The following is a 15,829-nucleotide window of genomic DNA, read 5'->3' on the forward strand; positions in this document are numbered from 1 at the left end:
CTCATAGAGGGTCTTAGCTCCTAGGGCTGCAGTGGCCAAATAGCCCCGGCGGCTGGAAGCCATGGCAAAGGGTTCTCCGGTGGACCTGAGGCTGGACTCTGCCAAGCCTGCCCATCCTTCCTGGTCTCCGGCCCCAGGTGCCCCTTGGCTTGGAGATGCTCCTCTCTGTGCTCTGCCTCCTTCACACAGTGTTCTCCGTGCACCTCTGCCATCACATGGCTTCCACCTTGCCATGCGGACAGCCGTCCTGGAGGGCTAGGAGCCCGCCCTCCTCAGTGCACCCTCATCCTAACTGAGCGCGTCTGCAATGCCCTACTTCCAAATAAGGTCACGTCCATGGGCACCAGATTTAGGACCTGGACATACCTTTTCAGGGTACAGAATTTCATTAGGGGCCAAGAGCATCTGTGTCAGTCAGATGAGTCAGTAATTTAAATTTTACTAACTTACCCGAGAAGCTGATCCTAAAGAACATGAAAACTCACTGGGGTATTTGGCAGAAAACTTTCCCTCATATAAATGGCAAAATAGAAATTCTAATTTTCCCCACAAAAGTGGAGAAGAGCACCTGACGTAAGCCCAATCAAATTTCCAATGCACTGGGCTGGGGATGTGGCTCAAGTGGTAGCGCGCTCTCCTGGCATGCTTATGGCCCGGGTTCGATCCTCAGCACCACATACAAACAAAGATGTTGTGTCCGCCGAAAACTAAGAAATAAATATCAAAATTCTCTCTCTCTCTCTCTCTCTCTCTCTCTCAAAAGAAAAAAATGTTTAAAAAAAATTTCCAATGCACGGTAGGTCAGACCACAGTAGGCCAGGGGTTTAGATGCAGTGAGGTATGGCCAGGCCGGGAGGACAGACGGTGAGGCAGACCTCCCTGGAGCAGCCAGGACACTGGGAGACCACACTGTCTAAGAATTGCAACTCCTCGGGGAGCCACTGTGGACACCTGCCCTGGGTCCAGAGCTGTGGAACCGCGTTGAGTCTTAGCAGGGAAAAACTGAGCTAAAAACTGCACGAGCTGCCCAGGACCCTGTCTAGGAGGCTGCCCAGGTACGCAGCGCAGAGCCAGGAACGGTCGGTCGCACTACCTGGAACCCTGCCGACAGGTGGAGTGCTGAGGAGACAGCCTCCCCCCAGGCTCGGCTCAGAAGGCCTGGGACCCAGGGCACCCTGGACAAGAAGAAGGGACCTCAGCTCAGACTGGGCAGGTTCTGGAAGTTCACCAAGAAGAGAAGTTCAGGACGGTCAGAAAGCAAAGCAGCCACGGGAAGCGGCTCCTGCTCAGAGCAACGCGGGCCTCCTAGGGGGGCGGTGAGTGAGTCTCGGGCTCTCCTTTAAGAACTCTGTGGGGTGGGCGGGAAGTTACGTGGGAAAAACCTCCCCTGGGCGATCACAGGGAGATTACAGAGGCCTCGTCCTGCTGAGGATCTGTGGCTCACTGAGTCTCCTCTATGTGGCTAAAGATAACATTTGGAAGGTGCCTATATTTCAGGCTTCTTAGAATACTTCTCCCTCCATCTAACCTAATCTAAAAATACAGTGCGTAGGCTAATAGCCCATGCAGGCACTGATCAAAATAGGGCGATTTTCATACAAGAGTGGACTTGCAATCACCTTAAGGTTTATGGATTTCTCAGAAGTTTGAGAGTGACAGGCCCGGAAGAAAAACAGGGCTGGGAGCAAAGGCACCAGGTGACTCTAATCATGGGACTTTCAAGTGCACGGCTCCTTCCCGCCCATCTTAATTGCCTCTCTCCTCTCGGAACCGCCACGTGGGACCACAGCTGAACAGTGCTGGCGAGGTCCTGGCGAAGGGCCCACAGCCTTCAGGACCCTTCCCTGCAAGAAGGGGCTGGCAACAAATTCCTGGCGCTCTGGCCAGCCCAGGCCAAGTCTGTGTCCTCCTTAGAACCATGCTTTTGAATCTCTCTTCCTACGGGATGGCGCGGGCAGGAGCCCCAGGGTAGCACGCAGCCCCGGCCACCAAGGAAGGGCCCTCCTGTCTCCCCCAGAGCGTGACCCTGCCTGTCCTTCTCAAGCCGTGCCCCTGGTTTCCATTCCTTCCATGAGGGATGTGTGTGGCAGGAGGGAAACCAGGAGGGACTCTGGAAGCTAAAGGAGGAGAGGAGAAGTCTGCCCGATGTCCCCATAGGAGACCTATAGACAGGACCCGCCTTCCCAACTCTGTGAGCCCGAAGATCAGGCTTCCAAGAAGAGTTTGGAAACACGGCTCTTCCACACGCTTCCTTCACATGGCTCTGCATACTGAGGCCACGTGTGGTCAGGTTGTCCAACACGGAAGCAGGCTCACAGGGACGGGAGCCCATGCCCCGCACCCAGACACGGACTGCAGCAGGGTGGTGGCATCCCAGATGAGCTGTGCTGCAGAGGGGACACTGAGGGGACACTGCTGATGGACAAAGCCAGCAGGAGAGTCCTGGAGACACAGGCCTGCTGTCCCAGGCTCCCGTGAAAGCTGGAAGGCTTGGGAGGAAGGCACCTCCCAGGAAACTGAAGGATTCTGCACACAGCTTTGCATAATGGACGCCCCTCCCTCCCGCCATTCAGGGAAGGTCTTTTGTTGCTCCCGGAGCCTAATTGCTGCTGAGAATGGGCGGCAACAAAAGGCCTCCGGTCTGAGCTGGGCAGCCATCTCCCAGGCCCTCTGTGCCTGGGGACCAGCGCTGAGTGCGGATTAATGACGGGGTGCCGGGCAGCAATGACGCGCACCCTTCTTGTGGAGGGGCTGAGCTAATCTTCTTAAAGATTCTTAAATGATGCTGTCAATTTGCTTATAAACCCCACTTCAAAGAGGGAGATCAAGTGGGGGTAATTGAAAGGGACAGCAATGGGGAGAGAGTGACAGAGAAGTTCTGGATGATTAACATTAATATGACACCTGCCACTGAAATGACACAGGACAGTGCATTGTGGTGGCGAAGTTCTCACAGGAACTCCTCCAGAGTGGCGGGCGGGGGAGGGGCTGCGGGCTGCGCAGGCCTGGGGGGGGCACCAGCAGGCCCCTCTCCGTGCATCTCTGTGGGCACGTCTCTGCAGCCAGGGCCCCTGCCCTCCAGATGACCTCCGCATGGCCCCGTGGCTTCCGCAACCACCAGGTTTTGCACTCTGAAGCGCACAGGGCCCTGCCTGCTCCTGTCTCAGGGCGGCCCCCCTGGGCTCAGCTTGGTTCTGAGTGACCCGAGACGTTCCTCCTGCTGAAGGTCAGGAGAGCAAGAGAGACCACAGAGTGGGGGCTTGGTCACTCTGTCCATATACATCAGCCAGCAAAGACCGAAGGTCACACGTTCAATCATGGAACCTCCAGGGTGAGGAGGCTGCCGAGAAAGTAGGTTGTGCCTCAGGGAGGGGTGAGCACCCGCGCAGCACCCCCAGACCCCCGACCCTGCACACCATGAGGACAGCACGCAGAGAATGAGCAGGCCGACTCCACGTTATCAGCGTAAAGACAGTGACGCCCAAGACAACTGCAGCAGTGATTAGCCTTTGTTTGTTTGGGGTTCGGGTACCAAGGATTAAACCCAAGGACCCTCTACCACTGAGCTACTACACTCCAGTTCTTTTTATTTTATTTTGAGACAGGGTCTTGCTTAGTTGCTGAGGCTGGACTTGAACTGGCAAAGCTCCTGCCTCAGCCTCCCGGGTGGCTGGGATTACGGTGGTGTGCCACTGCACCCAGTGCAATCAGTCTTCTCAAGACTCTCCTCACTGGGCCAGGCCTGCTGTTGTTACCACTGTTGACCGGTGACGAGTTCTTGCTCCCCGATGTTGAAGAATAACACCAAAGAAGCACGCCGAGGCAGGGTCAGAGTAGAGATTAGAAGTTTATTAAAGGACGGCAGAAAAGACTTCTCCTGGAGGAAGAAGGGGACCCAAGAGGTGGAATCCAGTTGGTGGGCAAATGTATTTCCCTTTTTATAGGTTTGGTGATGGAATGCAAGGGGGAGGGTTAGGACACAGGTGGACCTAATTATCACCTTTTGGGATGGGATTATCACTTTTCTGGGATGGGCTATCTCCAAATCTGTTGGGGCTGTTGGTTAACACTTCTTTGAGGTGGACTTTGGCCTAGGGCCTTTTGGGGACTTCATTAACATTCCATGAATTGTCCTGTGTTTTCCCTGAGTCATTCCCAGCATGGCCTCCATTTTAGATTTCACTCGATATTAGACCCGATTTACCTAACTACACTGACTACCTAACTTTAAATCTGGCTTCACTGTGAAGACTGGGCCTCCTCGGCACTGGACTCCACGTTGTCCACTCACACACCACTGCTTAGGCCCAGGTCCTCCTCCTTCCAAGGCCTGACCCACTGGCCCCAAGACCACTGTGACCCGGAGACACACTATGAAATCCCTCTCCACTGGAAATGCAGACGCCAGCCCCTGGCCCAGCAGAAGCCTCGGTCACCCAGGGACCCGGCTGGGCTGTTCCCCTCCACCTTGCAGTTAAGCTCAGAAGCTACCAGAAAGGCGAATGAAGAGAGGGCACGGCCGCTTCCTTCTCCCTTTTGTTTCCTCCCCCTTCCTCACAAAGACACCTCCTTGTTCTGACCAGAGGTCACAAGGGCAGGCAGGTAGAGGGTCAACGGGAATCACGGGGACTGGCGCTCCGGGACCTGGGAACCAAGGCCCTGATGAATGGTGTGCAAGGCCCGTGGCCTGGCCAGGTCTGGGGTGCCCTCTCCTCACCCAGCAGCAGCGCCTGGGCCCCCCTTCTGGTCTGCTGGGCCGTGGGCAGGCCACCCTGAGGACGGCAGTAGGCAGCACTGGCAGCAGCGGTGCTTTCTCTGTTTAATTAGAGCAATTTACCAACATCTCTCATGGGGGGAACTTGACCCTCCTGCGCCCGGGTTCTCGTTCCCCAGGGCATCCCGCTCCCGTCCGCAGAGCCAGACAAGAATAGAAACTGCAGAGAAGCTCTTCTGTGCTGCTGGGACATTCCAGCCATGCTCCTGGTTCTTTCAAAGGAACACAATTATCTGATGGTTCTTGGAAGCAATTAAAATGAGGAAGCGCGCACCCTGCTTCCACGCCTGGTCTGTCTTCCCAGTCCGTGGCACTGGATCGAAGCAGGACAACTCTGGGCAGCCTCTGAGGAGCGGGGTGCCATGCAGCAGGGACGGAGGATTTGAGGCCGCCTGGCTGAGCTGTGCCCACTAGCGGGTCTTTGGAAGTGTGCTCCTGGTTGCAAGTAGAGGAGTGGAGGAGGGTCACTCTTGGCAGTGGTCACTCTTGGTAGTCGGAAGTGGAGGAGAGTGGAGACTGAATACTCACAGCCCTGGAACTGAGTGTTTGTTCCAGTGACAGGTGACATTCCCAGATTATGGGAGCTGAGCCTGCTCTGTGCTGTGCCGGGGGTCCTGTAGAAATCCCCTTCCTAAAGTGGGAAAGAGGACTGTCAGGATTGAGGATGGCCATGCTCAGATGTCATGATCCAGGTATTCTTCGTTTCCTATCCCTCCAGGAAGCACCAGGAAGAGGCGGCATCCTCCCTGAGCCAGCAGTGACACTGGACCTCATGCAAAGAGGCAGCCAAGGGAGCCTCCGCACACGCTTGTCCGGGTGACCCCAGGAGGAGCACGGCCTTGACTGTTGGTGATCAAAGACACCATCGGCTGCTTGGAGGAGGGACACAGGTACTGGCCCATGGCAGGCCCTTGACTGTGGTGCCATCTGCCACCCTCTGGACCCTCCCTTGCCAACACGGAAGTGGGTCATTCATGACATCTCTCAAGGTGGACGGCAAGAAATCTAGGCTCCTGTTGAGATCAGACGTTGTCACAGCCTCATCAACAATTCCTCACCGTTTCCACTGAGGGCTGGAGTCTGGGTTGGGGGCGGGGGAGAGCCTCCTGGTCCGGGTAACTCTTCAAGAGGAGCCTTCGGAGCCAGGCATGGTGGCACACATCCATAACCTCAGCACTCAGGAGGCTGAGGCAGGAGGATCACAAGGTCAGGGCCAGCCTGGGCCACTTAGTGAGCCCTGTCTCAAAATGAAAAGTAGAAGGACGGGGATAGGGCTCAGTGGTAGAGAGCCCCTGGGTTCCATTTCTGGTACACAAGAAGTCGAGGAAGAGGACAGCGTCCCGTGAAACAGTGACTTCTCAGGGCTGTCACATCAAGAAGGGTCAATGGCCTCTCCCAGATAGCATCCTTCAGAGAAAGGACAGGGAGCAGCTGCCCAGAAAGACAGCGGCGGGCAGGTGCGCTCCAGGTGGGAAGCCCCCGGTTTCCTGAGCCTTCTTCTCCCCTGCACCTGGGCAGCAGGATGGGATCCCCGGCGGCCCTCGGACACGCTGGCCATCCACCACAGGCTGTGCTGGAGCTGCTTGTCAGAGGGAAGACCCCTCTGCCTAGGAACCGATCCTCCCGAGTCACCGACGGTTTTCTGAGACGACGAAGAACCTCGGTAAGCTCAGGAAGACCCAGTCACCTAGCAGAGCAGGGAGTTGTCCTGTGGTCACTGAATGGCCGGCCAGTGGCTTCCACGGTCTCTACAGTGGACATGCTGCCTTCAACTCAACCTCAGTGAAGTCCAAACCTCTTGACCTTCCGCTTCACTAAAAGGCTGGGCTGTTGGGCTGGGAGAACAAATGGAACCATTACTTGAAAGGTTTCAAATTCTGATGAGCAGAAGGATTGTTTTGGAAAATCTATAGCAGAGAGAAGCATAATTATAATGTAGATTTGTGGGGTGTTCAGTCCAAACTCATCTCCAATCCTAATGTGGTTTTCTAACAATAACACTCCACTGAAAGGGGGCAGCCCACAAATAAGTGCCTCCGTTAGATACATTTCCTGTCCAGTTAAAAATAAATTTGCAGACATTTGAAAGCAGCATAGCGTCCTTCCTAACAATCACCCCCCATCCCCCACAATGTCACTGGGCCAAAGCTTTGGCACTGTCAAAGTCCTTATGGTGAAAAAGGAACCCAGCCTATAATATGAGATTCAGTTAGAAATCCTTTGCTAACTGGGCACGTCTGTAATCCCAGGGATTCCGGAGACTGAGGCTGGAGGATCACAAGTTTGAGGCCAGCCTCAGCAATTTAGTGAGGCCCTCAGCAGCGTAGCAAGACCCTGTCTCAAAATAAACATAAAAAGGGGCTGAGGACGTAGCTGAGTGGTAAAGCCCCTGGGTTAAATCTCCAGTAACCACCCCCCACAAATGAAAGAAATTCTTCCAGAAAGAGGCCTCGAGTCAAGAACCCCGAGGGGCTACGTGATAGAAGGCAGACACCTTACCTGGACACTGCCAAGGTTCAATCTGTCCCCCCAAATGATGTGTTGAACCCCAGCACCTCAGAGTGGGACCTGATTTGTAAACACAGTGAGATGAGGTCACCCTGGGGAGGGTGGGCCCTGATCCCCTAGGACGCTGTCCTCGTAACAAGAGGAGAGCAGAGGCTGCGGCAGGGCTCTAGGGCCAAGGGACACCAGGGACGTCAGGCTGCTGGGAGCTGGAAGGCCAGGAGGGGGGCCCCAGCCCTGGAGGGGCAGGGCCCTGCTGTCGGTCCAGCCTCGTAGCTACCCATGTATGGTGCCCTGCTCCAGCCTCGCAGCAGCTCTGGGCCACCAGGCAGTGGGGGTGGACCAGCACTCACGGGTCTTCCCATGGCTGCACACCAGGCGCTGAGCAGGTGGCTGTGTAGGAGGAAGGAGGAGCTGACCTGCACCCGCTGCCCGTGGGCGTCTTCCAGGGCACCTGCACTCGTGGACCCTCTGTCCAGGGGGCAGCAGGCTCAGCCCAGTTGAGGTTTCCAGCCACCTTCTGGACGTCCGTCTATGATGGGTTCAGGGCTGCAGCTGGTTGGCCCTGAGCCACTGAGGAACCATGGCTTCTCTGCAGGAGGCACGGACACCTCTGCTTTCTCCTGCCTGAGTCCCCAGCAGCAGCACCACGATGCACAGCAGACGTCCCTCCTCCCCACCCCGCGCAGGAGCACCCCCAGGGAGAAGCCCGTCGGGGAGCTGCTCAGCGAGAGGCAGCGGGCGCCCTCTGTCGCGGCCTCCGGAGTCTTGTTGGTGGCTGGCTTCTGGTTGTGATTCGTGCTGGAAAGGCTGGATGAGCTTAGGGGTGTCCCCAATACACCAGCTTGTCACTGCACTGCCATTTGGTACTGAATCAGGGCCTGCGGAAGTTAGCTGGCCATCGGTGCCCCATCTTACCCAGGTGTAGCCATAGCGCAGGTGAGATGTATATTAACAACACAACGGGCTTCGAGGAAGCGAGAGGGGCATCCACACAGACTGTCCACGCAGGACACGCTGAACCCCAGGGCACAGAGAGGCGCCTAGAGAAGGCACAGCAAGAGCTCCTGACCGCCTTCCAGGACCCTGGGCTCCACTCCTGAAGACCCAGCCAGAGGCGCGGCCTCCTGGGAGCTGTGAGGTGGCCGCGCAGAGTCCTCAGTGCGTCTTCTCCTGGCCTTTGGTCTGGCAGTGCACCCACCAGGGGCTGCAGGAAGCCGGCCACCGGGCACAGACAGCTTTGCCAGGCTTGCTAAGGGCTGTTTACCAAGGTGAGTCAGGGGTTAAGAAAACCAGCGAGGTTTGTGCAGTGGCCCAGGGGCCACCAGCCTCAGGCGTGAGGGCACAGGGGAGGGAACGGCACTCCCACCCCCAGAGGGCTGCCCCGTAGTGTGAGGGGCCTGAGTGACCAAGGCTGTGGCTTCCAGCAAAGCAACACTGCGCCCAGACCCAGGGGCCAGGGGGAACCCCTGACGCCTCCCCCTGTGCTGCTGTCCCCCACTGGCCAGCCCACGGAGCCAGGCTCGAGGAAGTCAGTGGACAGCTCCAATGGGCCTGCTGGGGCACAGGGCAAGCAGAGGGGCAGTGGCCTGCAGGGACCTGGTCTCTGGGGAGAGAGACAAGGCTACGTGAACCTAAGTGGTCGGACACTCACGGCCGCACTTCTCACTGGTTTTCTCCAGGGAACCCCAGGACTCCGGCACGGCAGGGAGGACGTCTCTGTTAAAGCAGCAGCTTGTGAGTGTCCCTCAGGGAAGGGGCCAGCCCAGAGTCCTGCAGCAGGAGGCGGGGTGGCGAGGGGGCCTCCCTCAGCCCCACGGTCCTGCCCGTTGCTCATGGACATCCCTCATCAGGAAGGCCTCAGAGCCCAGTGGTCCCTCTCCTGGCCCGCTGTCCAGGCTCACGGACATGGCCGACCTGCATGTGCAACATGGCTCTTCCTAATGGCTCCTCGGGTGGACACCACTGTGCCCCCCAGTCAACCTGCTTTTCAAGACTATCCCTCACCCAGAAAAAAGAACAACAAGTGAGACAACTGCAGAGACCCATCTGAAGTCACAGCGCTTCCGCGGCAGGCGCCAGCCTCACAGCTCACCCAGGCTCGGCCACAGACCTGGGTTCCACAAGCTGGGTGCTCCCTCCACCAGGACCCTCAGGGCAGCCCTGGGCCAGGAGCCTGCTCCCCAGGGAGAGCCGCTGGTGGCTAATGACACTGCCTCACAACGCCACTAGAGACACGTCATCAGCATCGTCAGGACCCAGAGGGAGACTCGACACAGGAAGAAGGAAGCGGCTGGCGAGGCCTCTGTGTCACTGCTGTGGCACCTCCCTCCAAGGCCACACGTCGGGTGACCCTTTCAGCAAACACTGGTGATGGGGGCTCCCACATGCTCCTTGCCCATGACAAAGCATCTGGCCAAGCCACATGTCACTGATGGTCCCAGAGTGTGCCCTGAGAGCAGGGTGGCACCACGCCCCAAGGGATGGCTTGTTTTCCACCCGTGCTCCTCAAAGGACAGGTTCAATGCCTGGGGGTAAAGGAGAGGAGTTGAGGGAATGTATCCAAGAAAGAAATTTAAATATTGGGAAAGAATCCTTTGGGAATTAGAGCTTCATTTCTGTGTCTAGAAGTGTCACTGCTATTGTGAGAAGCTTAGGATTACATGAGCCCATTTCTCCACGAGGTGCACGTGGCCACAGTTAACTCCGCACAGAGCAGGGTAAGGTAAGGACATCATGTGGATAACCAAAGAGGACCATGGCTCTTCCTGTGCCTGTGTTCACCCCCTTAGCAATGAGAGGCCAGTACTCCAGTCCCGGAGTCTGGACTCAAACTCATCAGTGTGACATCAGTGCTGTGCAGCAGGCTGCTCTCAGGAGCTCGGAGACTGAGTCGTGTGCATGCACTACCCTGGGGATGGCTGGAGATGCCTCCGTTCCCCAGCCAACCAGCCCCAAGCAAGGCCACTGACCTACAGATGCGGAAAGAGCTCTGCCAACACCATACAGAGCCATTCGGGGGGACCCAGCCCCACATCCACAGAAATATCAGCAAATAAACTGGCGTGAGTTGTGTTCTGATTGGTCATCAGCTAGAGTCATCAGATGCAGGCATTCTCATGTTTGTCTGGGTGACAGCACAGTGCAGAGGTCACAGAGTCAACAAAGTCAGAAAGGGGGAGTGAAGTGCCGGAAGGAGAACTCGACTCCTTGGCTCCTTACATGGTCCGTGGCCCACCGTGTCCAGGGGTGCCCTGGCATACACCACGAGTTGTACTGGCCTCTGGGAGGCCTGTAACCTGGGGCTGACTGTGAAAGTGAATCACAATAGTATTGGAAAGCTGATGATTTGAAATGCCTTAGTTTCCAGTTTCTTGAAAGACACAAACACCATTCCTAAACAATTATGTCCCACAGGACAGTCCCATTTGGAAAGGATGGAGGGAAGTGCTCAAGTGGGACAAGAGGACCCACCACGCGGTGACCAGAGCAGGACAGCACGTGAAGCCAGGGCTCTGGGCTTGCTCCTGTGGTGGCTGTGCTCCTGCTGTCCAGACAGACCAGCAGGTGGGGACTCCCTCCAGTGGGAGGGGATTTTCCTTGGGAAGACTCATCTGAGACGATCTGGAACATGAAGAGGCCACCAAGGTGTTGTGGCCATTGGGGGGCCCCAGCCCAAGTCACAAGCTGCACCTTCAGTGGACTCCACATGTTAGGGCAGGGGCTCAGGGCGGTGAGCCTCAACACGCGCCAGTCGCAGGTTGGCCATGTCCCTGGAGAGCACCTGATAAGGTGTGACCGCCTCCACAGAACTTGCTAGAACACTAATACTGCGTATTTAGGAAGTTCTTTTGTGGTGATGAAGGTCAGCTTACCTAGGACGTGCTGTCACATGAGCTATCCAGGGTCACATAGTAGCCAGGACATGGGCTACATGCGCAGCTATTCAAAAGCAGTCTGCTGGCAACAGCTGTGTTTGGGAAATGGTAGGATCACTTGATTCTTCTGGAAGCTGTACCTGTACTGGAGCTGGGTGAGTGGGTCAGAGAAAGACCCTGGAGATGTGTGGTCTACACTCACTGAGAAGCCCCAGGCCCCACCTGCCACACTGTCCTAAACATATGACGTGGGTCAACTAAGAAGCCACAACCCGACAAAGTCCTACAGACGAGGAAGCTCAGGCCAGAGCAAATAAACCATGGTTGGGTTGGTTCAGAATCCAACCCAGGCAGCCAGGGCTCAGAGCTGCTGCTCTCGGGCACTCTGACAGGCAAACTCCAAGTTCAACACCCACAGAGCACCTTCCGTTCCCTCCAGTTAGCCCAGGCTGTGCTCGGGCAAAGTGACCCTCCTGTGCCTTACCAGTGACCCAGGCAGATGCCTGAACTTCCAGGGTCCTTTCAGGAACAAATCAGCCAGGGTAGATAAAGCTGTCCTCTGGCAGAGTCTGATGTCCTCCTGGTCCCCTGCCCACTGCTGGATGCCCGCCCTTGCCCTTTCCTGCAGGGACCCTTCCCATAGCTGCTTCTCTGGGATCCCACATCCACAAACGTAGATAGGGAGGAAAACATGTGTTTACTACCCACCTCCACTGAACCTGGCATTTCTTTCCATTGTGATTAAAAACCACAAACTAGGATGGGGAGTATTGGCAACTGTTACCAGCAGAAAATCAGAAACTATCTTATTGCAACAGTTTTGGATGTTATGAAATAGACCTTATGCTCATCAGTACTTTAAAATGTAATCATGCCCCCTAAATCATGTCGTTTAATGTTTTGATGAAGAAGTACATATATTAGCATATCAAAAGTTTAATATTTTGATAAGTGCCTTTCAGTGTAATAGTTTTCTTTATAATAATCATGTATGAATTTTAGTTTGTGTATTTCTAGATAAGCTTTTGCCTTTTTGGATTGCCCAAGATGTCACACACAGTAAGAACTGGGCAGGAGGACTTCAAGGTAAGCAGGAGCATCCTGAGCATCCCTCCTCCCTCCGCTTTGGGTCCTGGCTGCACTGGGGCTGGGGACCAGGCAGGGAGAAGGGAGGGAGATGCCTCCCGCAGCTGGGCTGCAAGCAGAGGCTGTGTGATGCACCTGCTCGGAGCCTCTGTGCACGCTCCACCTCCAGGGCACGTGGGTGAGTTCCCGGGACTTCCCTCTCTCAGGTCCTCCACTCTGAAGAGTCATCCCAGGCTTCTCTCTCCTCTCCACATCCCTCAGTTTTCAGGGCCAGCGTCCTTTCCCAGAGCAGTCTCTTCTGGAGAGGGGAGGGTCAGACAGTGGAGAGGAGAACTGCAGCCCAGCTTCCTCCCTCAGGCCTCCCCCCCCCCCCCCCCCGGGCCACCAGAAGCCTTGGGAGTGCAGGTCCTCTGCTCCTTTCGTCCAGCTCTGCACCCTGGGCACGCGGGCCCTGGGAGAGCACCAGTTGAATCCCAGCGAGGACTGGGGATGTCCTGCCTCTTAGGAAACACTGCAAGGTCTGAGAAGTCACCTGGGCCCTGGAGTAGCCCCTGCAGACAATGCCTCAGGCCTCCCTGCTCTCTGTTCTCTCTACCTCTGGAGGCAGGGTGCTGCCTGGGGTGAGCTGGGTGGTGGTTACAGGAGCTGGTCTCTTCCAGCTGGGGGGGACCCTTGCTCCCCCTGCGGCAGCTCTCTTCAGAGCATGCCATACTGCATGCCTCTCCTTTGGTCTGGGGTCTAGTTACTAACTTAAGACAACAAGAAAAGTCCCCTCAGCCTCCCGTGGCATGGCAGAGACTGAGAAAGACCCTCCGAGGAATCAGGCCCATGTTGCCCCACTTCCCTCCATGCAGCAAGGCGAGATCCCTGGTCATTCCAAGCATGGGGACAGCCCTGGGGAAGGACAGGCTGAAAGGCATAGGGACTGCAGAGCTGAGTTTCCTTAAGTGTCAAAAAAAGACATTTTAGCAGGAAACCACCCCACAACAATAAAGATTTTACTGTGCCACGAGCTCACTTTCCCTTCTTTAACATGTGTGCTCGCACTGTATTTTCACTGTTATGATTCATATTCCCAGCCTCTGGAGAAAGTTAATTTAAGTCTAGTTGGAATAATTATCCACCCACTTTCTTTCAAAGATAGTTGCACACAAAGTGCACGGACCTGGCCATAGATCCTAATTAGCACCTAACAACGTGCTTTAGTACCTAATTATTTGCTTCAGGTTGCAAAGACTGAGGAAGACACACCTTCTGGGCCACCTCAGGAACAGGGAGTAGAAAGGACAGTCCTGCTGCCAATCTGCCAATGTAGCGCTGAGGAGGGGCGCTGCACCGGGAGGACGAGGGCGCCACCTGCAGTTGGTCCTGGGAATTTCTCAAGGATGCAAGCAGTCCCGGGGTCCCTTCACTGAACGCCCCGTAAAACTGCTTCAAAAACAGAACGCAGAATGTGCTCGTTTGCATCAGAATAAATAAATAAATAAATAAATAAATAAATAAATCTCCCTCGAAATAGGGTGCCCAGGAGGCAGGGTGCGATTGTGTGCGACATTCGCCCCAAGGAGTAAGGCAAGGGAATCGCGTGGGAAAACGTGGGACAGGCAAGGACTCCTCCGCGGGGAACTGACGGTAAAACACGACACAGAAAGTCACCTGCAGTTCCACTTCGGGCTGGAAGTCTAAAAAAGGCACTTCCTGATCGCGGGCGAATGACTCAGTTTCCCGGTGACTCAGCCCGCGCCAGGCGGGAGGGGGCCCGGAGCTGCGCGCTGGGCGCGGGCAGAGCGCGCAGCTATTTCGGGAGAGTCCGCGGGGGACCGGGCCTGGTCCCCGCACTGCGCAGGATGTACAAACAGGGCGATTATCCGAGGAAACCCCCCACGCAGGGGACTGATTCAGAGCTGCTAGTCCACCTGTCCCCAGCCCCCGCAGTGTAGGAGGCAGGGAGAGCCGTGGGCAGAGCCCGCCAGCCAGCAGGCTCAGCCGCCTCGCACAGCGCAAGGTGACCGTGTCCCGCGCACCAGAGGGTCAGGCGTCAGGCTGCACCCGGACGCCCTCACGCGGAGGCCAGGCTTGTTCCAGCACCCTCCGGAGCTAAGAATGCAAGCACCCAGGAAACTTCTCGCTGGGGAGCTCCCTACCAGCTCCCTACTCCCAGACTACATTTTTGCAAATCAAAGGTTAAGCGGCGATTGCCCTGAGTACTGGAGGACAGTGACCTCAGGCTGGACTGCACAGAGGAGCGGGGACTGTGAGTCTGGAAGGAGCTAGGGAGGGCTGAGTTCTGCCGGAGCTGGTTTGGTAGATCCCCTCTCCCACGAGATAGGTGCAGGGAGGACCCTCACCTCTCCAGGAATGGTGGCTTCCTCCAGTGCCTGGGCGGGGACCTTGTGTCCACTGCTGTGAAGGTGTAAGGAGAACTCAGGTGAAGTGGTTTCCCCTTGGATGATGCAAGACCCAAGAGGAAAGTGTCAGGAAGTCAGAATCATTTCAAAAGTCATTCTGAGAAGAGTCAATAACTTCAGCACTTCAAAGGAAACACTGTGTCCATTCAGAGCTGAGAGGGCCTTCACTACTGGCCAAAGCCAAAAGCTCATTCAATCATCCAGGTGAATTAAGGAGCACAGACTGAAAATTTCATATTCCAAAAGTTACAGTATAGGATTGTGCGACAGGTTTCTCTTGGTGAGTTCAAAAGACATTCTCATCTTGCCAGTGTGATTGGGTGCAAACTGGAGAGGTAGAGGGGAAGCACCGGAGATGTCCAAGTTCATGGCAAAGTGGTTGTCCTTCAGTGCCCAAATTACTTAATATTCTCTGTGTATATCTTTCTATCCAAATGATCCTGAATTTGTAAGGGGTTTTACTACTTCATCTCCCCGCAAGGGGCCAGAGGAATGCCTTGTGAAATAAGAGGATCAACATCAAATTGATGCCGTCCTTAGTGTGTGTGATTTTCTTTTCTCAAACCAACAGGATGAGAGTGTAGTCAGAAAATATTACTAAAAGGATTGGAGTAAGGTGCTACTTAAAATATCACTTGGAAACAACTCTCAAATCTAGAATAACAAAGAACTACTATTGTATGAAGAAGATACAAATTACGGAAAGTATACGAATAATAATTTCAAATACTTAAAAGTTACTCTAGGGACACTTAATATTGCAGCTAGACCACCCGTAAGTCCAAATGCCTCTTTGCCCTGTGGGAATTAAGTTTAGGGAATTTTGTCATTCAAGTGGGAACGAGTCCTCAAAATGATTTAGACAAATGGGAAGAAAGGAAATTATTCCTCTGGTACAAACTCTCCAAGGCCGGCCTGCTTGGAGTGACCTGGCCTCCCTGGGCCTCACTCAGGGCCTGGGTGGACCAAGCCGTGCAAGGCAGACACTGTGCACCTCCTGGTCAGGTTTCTCACTGACCCTCACCTGTCCCTCCACCTTCAAGGCAACACTCTGAAGTAAGCAACTGCTGTGACTCTGTTGCTGACCCACCCTCCACCACCCCACCTGTTGCCTGTGTTTCCAGAACCTCAGGTGACAGCTGACAAGTAACAGGCTTCTTCCACAATGACTTTTTTTT

Source organism: Ictidomys tridecemlineatus, chromosome 6 (assembly GCF_052094955.1).
Source record: "Ictidomys tridecemlineatus isolate mIctTri1 chromosome 6, mIctTri1.hap1, whole genome shotgun sequence".
NCBI classification, from domain to species: Eukaryota; Metazoa; Chordata; class Mammalia; order Rodentia; family Sciuridae; genus Ictidomys; species Ictidomys tridecemlineatus.